Here is a 6955-nt window from a genome sequence, read left to right as displayed (position 1 = left end):
TATATATATATATATATATATATATATATATATATATATATATATATATATATATATATAAATGAATTTTTGTCACATCACCGTGATTCATATACAAGCATTAAGCTACAAACGTCCTTTAATATCCAATTCACTTTACCTCGGGAATAATACATTTTCATATATGTTACCCGAAGGGGAATTTTTTTGTTGATAATAATTTCGTCGTCTCGTGGGGTCGAACCACGGAAGACAAGAACTCAGGACTACTGTGACGCGAATTTTAACCACACGGCCAACAAGTGAGGTGGAAGTTGGCACGGACTCTCACCTACAAATCCCCGTCGATCTCAGGTGTTTGTACTTAGAATCGATATCAACCCACCTCTGCCATGCTAACCATGTAGTGCGTTTGTCGCACGCAGCCATATATACATGTGTGTGTGTGTGTGGTGTTTGTGTATGTGTATATATATGTATATGTATGGGTGTGTTTATATGTATATATACATACATAAATACATACATACATACATACATACATATATATATATAATATATATGTATGTATGTATATATATGAAAAATCTTGCAAGAGCCAGCGACTCATCATGACAAAGCTACACATTCGGAAATACGTTACTGTCTTTTATAAATAGTGTCAGTGGATGTCGCTCATTCCATTACTGTTTGCCAAAGGACGATTATCTTTCATGATACTGGTATGGACTCCAATTTCCTAGTATTGCAGATAATGCTTGTTGTTGCTCGCCGATGAGAAGGAAAAAAAAATCTAAATTAGACCGTATTTTCGAAAACAGCCTCGTTTTGGCTGATGTTCCTATTGTCTTGAGTAAAAAAATTACTTATACTACTATATCTTTACGAATTAGTATATATATATATATATATATATATATATATATATATATATATATATATATATATATATATATAGCTACTAATTCTTAAAGATAAGAAATAAAGATAAGAAAAGAGAAAAATCTAAATTAGACCGTATTTTAGAAAAGCAGCCTCATTTTGGCAGGGGTTTCTATTGTCTTAATTAAAAAAAAATAATGCCGACTTATGCAACTGCATCTTTAAGAATTAGTGTATATATATATATATATATATATATATATATATATATATATATATATATATATATATATATATATATATATATATATATATATATATATATATATATATATAAATGCATATATGTATATATATAATAACTAATGCTAAAAGATGTAGTTGTATAAGTCATTTGTTTATTTTTTAATTAGGACAACCGGAACCGCTGCCAAAATGAGGCTGCTTTTCGAAAATCCAGTCTAGTTTAGATTTTTTTTCTTATCGTCGAGCAACATTGAAAGATAATCGTCCTTTGGCAAACAATAATGGAACGAGCGACATCCATTGACACTTTTTAAAAGACAGTTACGTATTTCCAAATGTTAAGCTTTGTCATGATGAGTCACTGGTACTTGCAAGATTTTTCATTACGTGCTTTTAAAGCAAATTTGTACGTTTGGCAGCTGCAACCGAATTTCAAGGTCGAACACAGTTGGGCTGAACACGAGATCTAACCTACTTATGCTTAAGTCATTGAACTCTGCTTACGTGTAAATTATCAGTTAATTCTCATGCAGCACAGAACTATGCATCCATCAGTCAGTAATTCCTAGTCAAGTGTAATGAAAGTGAATGAAAAGCGCATGATTTACTAAATTCTGAAAAACAGCAAGGTGCTCACGCCTTCTTAAACATTTAACACTCAAACTGCACCAGTACAGTCTTCCACTGCTTGAACATACTTCTGTCGTTATCTAAACACTTTTCTATTAATCCTGTTTACTTTCACACGTGCAAAAGCAGAAGAGACAGCTTACCTGTTTCCGTAAGAGACAACAAGAAAAGAGTGTACCTTTCGGTTCGAGCGACTCGAGGTTACTGTAATAGATTAAGTCGGTCAGAAATGTACGACATTTCGGCAGAGAAAGGACTGGCTCGGCACCAAGATAAACTGATTGGCCCAGCAATCTTTCAGATATTATAATACTGGAGTGAAATTTGCAATTAATTTATTTCTCGTCTGTCAGTTTAAATCTGAAAAGATAAACAATGCCTGGCAATTCATAGGAAGAGCTCCGCATGGAGATCCTGCTTATTAATGGAGTTTTCGACTGAACTAAATAGAAAGGGGTTTCTCTGATGTGAGGCAAATGAGATAACCTGAAAAATTCACCGAAATAATGTGGGAAATTTGCCGTCTTTTTATGTTTTTACGGAGAAAGTTCCGCGGGACGGCATGTTTAGTACAAGCATCTCTGGGATTAACGTATACACATAAACAAGGATGTTAAATTTCTCAAGTTGCTTCACCTGCATCATATGCACCTTTTCTATATTGTCCAGTCAGAATATTTCATTAATAAGCAATATCTCCGAGTGCAGCTCTTCCTTAGAATTACCAAGTGCCTGTTTGCACAGTGTAAACAGTTATTATTATTATTATTATTATTATTATTATTATTATTATTATTATTATTATTATTATTATTTCTCTATCACAGTCATCCTATTCGACTGGGTGGTTGTTATAGTGTGGGGTTCTGGATTACATCCTGCCTCCTTAGGACTCCATCACTTTTGTCACCGCATGCTGTTTCTAGTAGCACACTTCTCTGCAAGAGTCCCGGAGCTACTTTGGCATCTAGTTTTTCCAGATTCCTTATCAAGGATCTTGCGATCTGCACACTACGTCACGCGTCCCTTAATGGGTTGCCAGTTTCCTGTAGCGAGTTCCCAGTTTCCTTTTTCTTATATATACATATACATGCATATACGTACTGTACATATTTACATATGCATGTAGGTATGTATGTATATATATATATATATATATATATATATATATATATATATATATATATATATATATATATATATATATATATATATATATATATATATATATATATATTTATATACATGTGTAACAAGGACAGAATTAACACTTTTTTGAAAGTGTACGTAACGTGCTCCAACAATCTTTATTCAGGAAACGGCGTATGAAGGTTCGCTCACGATAACACTTACATCCATTTTTCTCCCCTCTCTCTCTCTCTCTCTCTCTCTCTCTCACCGTGTATCGCCTCTCTCTCTCTCTCTCTCCGTGTATCGCCTCTCTCTCTCTCTCTCTCATCGTTTTCCGAAGTTCACCCACCCGAATCGCACTCATTCTCACCAAATCAATTAAATGGACCACTTAAAGAAACGCAATAGTTTCTACAAAAATAGGTTTATTATTCAAATAACCCAACAAGAAATGAATAAAACAAAGCAAAGATTAAAATGCATAATTGTAAAGACCCGAGTGGGCCGTTAAGCAGGTTCTTTAACATACTCAGGACGGGGCTGTCATGACTGACGGCAGATGTAACAAACAAAGGAGGAGAAAACAACAAAAACAATAAAATGAGCTTAATATTAATTTATTTTTAAAAATATTTACAAGTGAGACAGGTCTGGTAAAAAGTTAAACCATAAGCATAAAAAAAAAAGAGGCAGCACTAAACAAAATAAAGTTAAATAAACGATTAACTTCATAATCCAGAAAGTAGCTTAAAACAAAAAAAAAAAGGCAAAAATAAACAACAGCAGGCAGAAAAAAAAAATACCAAACATACGTCCTCCATCGGGGCACCAAGACAGCCCTCGGCTGCACAACAGGGACAAAACCCACCAACCAGAATACCCCCGATGGAGACGTCAGGACAGCCTCACGCTGTCATCAAAGATGAGCAGCTCGTGGTCACACGACTACTCATGGTCACACTCCACCTCTACGACGTGCTCCACTTCGTAGGCGTGCTCCAATTTGCTGCTCAAAAACTCGACCAACGTCGACTCCAAAAACTGCCTGCTGCTGCTGCCACTGCCGCTACTCGCTGCCCTACCAGACCCGACTGGCGAAAGAAAAACGGCAGCTCACCGACGAGAACATCAAAACAAAAAAACTTGAAGGTAAGGAGGCAACAATCCACAAAGGGAACTAGCGGGGAACCAGCAGTTCCTATAAAAACCATCACTTAACGTGACACCTCCCCACCTAAAAGAAAAAAAAAAAAAAAAATTATTTTTTTTTTTTTTTTTTTACTATCATGATCCCCTCAATGCCGTAACAACCCCGCCAGCCAAAACAGAGCCGCCCTGTCACAGTCGCCATTGTAACGACCCGAGTGGGCCAAGTTATGCAGGTTCTTTAACATACTCAGGACGGGGCTGTCATGACTGACGGCAGATGCAACAAACAAAGGAGGGGAAAACAACAAAAACAATAAAATGAGCTTAATATTAATTTATTTTTAAAAATATTTACAAGTGAGACAGGTCTGGTAAAAAGTTAAACCATAAGCATAAAAAAAAAAGAGGCAGCACTAAACAAAATAAAGTTAAATAAACGATTAACTTCATAATCCAGAAAGTAGCTTAAAACAAAAAAAAAAGGCAAAAATAAACAACAGCAGGCAGAAAAAAAAATACCAAACATACGTCCTCCATCGGGGCACCAAGACAGCCCTCGGCTGCACAACAGGGACAAAAACCCACCAACCAGAATACCCCGATGGAGACGTCAGGACAGCCTCACGCTGTCATCAAAGATGAGCAGCTCGTGGTCACACGACTACTCATGGTCACACTCCACCTCTACGACGTGCTCCACTTCGTAGGCGTGCTCCAATTTGCTGCTCAAAAACTCGACCAACGTCGACTCCAAAAAACTGCCTGCTGCTGCTGCCACTGCCGCTACTCTCGCTGCCCTACCAGACCCGACTGGCGAAAGAAAAACGGCAGCTCACCGACGAGAACATCAAAACAAAAAAAAACTTGAAGGTAAGGAGGCAGCAATCCACAAAAGGGAACGAGCGGGGAACCAGCAGTTCCCGCAAAACCATCACTTAACGTGACAATAATAAATGAAATATCGAGTCAGATAACTAAACTCTAAATTGCAAAACACTTCTGATTAAAGAAGTCTCACTATGGCTAATAGCCTGAAAATATCCAAACTCACACATACTCCCCAAATCAATAACTAAAGTCATGTCAAAAAAACAGTCTACCACATGTTATTCGAACCAGTCCACACTGTCCACAGACATCTGTTGGAAGAATTAAACATGATAGAAAACTCCCAAAATATATGAAATGCAAAACACAATAACGGAAAGTGTAAAATGCATAGCCAAGATATGGCAAACGTAACACAACAAAATAATAATATGAAAGAGGTATGAATATTCATATTAAATCTCCCACACCAGTTCAAAAGTTCACAATGATTAGAAAATCATAGTAAAAATCACAAGTTCAATTTCCTCCCATAAAAACAGAGATTTCAAACTCTACCTTATCTGCCGATTTCAAAGCCTGGATCCTCTCCAAAGCTACGTCTAGACAACTGCAGTTCTATCACGTTAATGAACGATCAAACTCACTTTTAGGGCAGATTTTGGCATAATCTAGATCAAATTAACGCACGTACTCACGAATATACATAACACTTCGGAGATCACCTGACTGCCAATATTGCTGAGGTTCTCACGCAGATAGCTGAGGAATCAAACTATTTGCTGAACACAAAGATTTTACGACTGACGGCTCTGTCAGTACCATCTCGCTCCAAAAATTCTTTCATCACATCTTAAAGCATTGAAGCTATGAAATGCATATATGTGTCCTTTAAAATTGTAGCAGCCATATTTTCTGAAATAGAGCTCGGCCACCACATAAGAGCGTCTCGCTCTCCTTCACGGCAAACTAAAACAAAAGCATATGTATAAAACATAACAGATAGAGCTTATGCTCAATTAGCAATGTCTACTGCACTGCAGCTTTAAGGACTGCTCTCATGACGCACTTCCAAAGTCACTGGTGTTGTGTTCTTAGAGCCTTTACATGTAATCTTACAAACACGAATAAGCTTTACTACTCCCACAACAAGAATTATCAGTAGAATAGCTATTAAGACAATTAAAATTGTCGGCATAATATATTCCTGATACTGGAACATCACCGAATCGTCAATGTCTTCCAACGGTGGAACCGTCATTGGCACCTTGGTTGTAGGTACCGCCACTACCAAATGCTCGTTATGCGTATGACGCATAATTATCTTCTCGGAACTGTTGAATACAGCACGGCTAAGTACGAGAAAGTCCGTAGACAGGATTCTGCAGGATGAATCAAACAGTTTGGATCCTTGAAGAACGAATGATGTCGACTTGTTGCTCTGGCACATCATTGTAACTGCACTCTTTGCAGAACGCGGCAGTTAGAGTACTGGTGGACTCGATGTGGTAATCTCGCAGGAACTGTCTAAAGTCGCATTCTGTCGGAGTCTGTCCATGAACTAATGATAATTCACACCCACCCACAGACACAACTCGCAACTGGAAAACACTACTGTCACACACACACTTCTCTCTAACTAAAGCACAACTTGTCTTACAATCAACTCCCGAACCTTGATATTGATCTCCCAAAATGAACATGGTCTCTAATCTATCCCATGTCACTACTGAGTCTCTCAAAAGCACTCGAAAAAGGTCTAACAACAAAAAGGTTTCATGTTACTGAACCAAACAAAACTACTAATGCAAAAATCAAACACTCTCAATGTGAACTAATTCCAAGTGTGTATCTCAGAATATCCACAATCAACTCACTATTAAACACAACAACTCTACGGAACTCACTCACAAAAAAACTATCCAACAAAAAAAAAAAAAATACTCGAGAATCTTATCCAACACTAAAAGGTCTCATATCTCGTAAAAGACATGAAAGTTCTACTCCGGTTAGCAAATATTTCGCAACACCTGACTAACTCTCAACAAAATAGCAATTGACGTAATGGCAATCGCTCCCATGATCATAACAACTACAATCACTCACAACA

At 37.1% G+C, this 6955-nt stretch overlaps 1 protein-coding gene across 1 annotated transcript in view; it reads right to left on the bottom strand.

The window, feature by feature from the left end:
• The window catches only part of LOC136834025 (arylsulfatase H-like), a 69258-nt gene extending 67313 nt beyond the window's left edge, over window positions 1-1945 (bottom strand). The window contains exon 1 of the mRNA XM_067096618.1: window positions 1881-1945. The gene's annotated coding sequence lies outside the window, so the exon portion shown is untranslated. The remainder of the gene's footprint in view (window positions 1-1880) is intronic.
• Between the last annotated feature and the right edge of the window lie 5010 nt (window positions 1946-6955).

The sequence above is a fragment of the Macrobrachium rosenbergii genome, chromosome 1 (genome assembly GCF_040412425.1).
Source record: "Macrobrachium rosenbergii isolate ZJJX-2024 chromosome 1, ASM4041242v1, whole genome shotgun sequence".
Classification (NCBI taxonomy): Eukaryota; Metazoa; Arthropoda; class Malacostraca; order Decapoda; family Palaemonidae; genus Macrobrachium; species Macrobrachium rosenbergii.
This window is presented reverse-complemented; position numbering and strand designations above follow the sequence as displayed.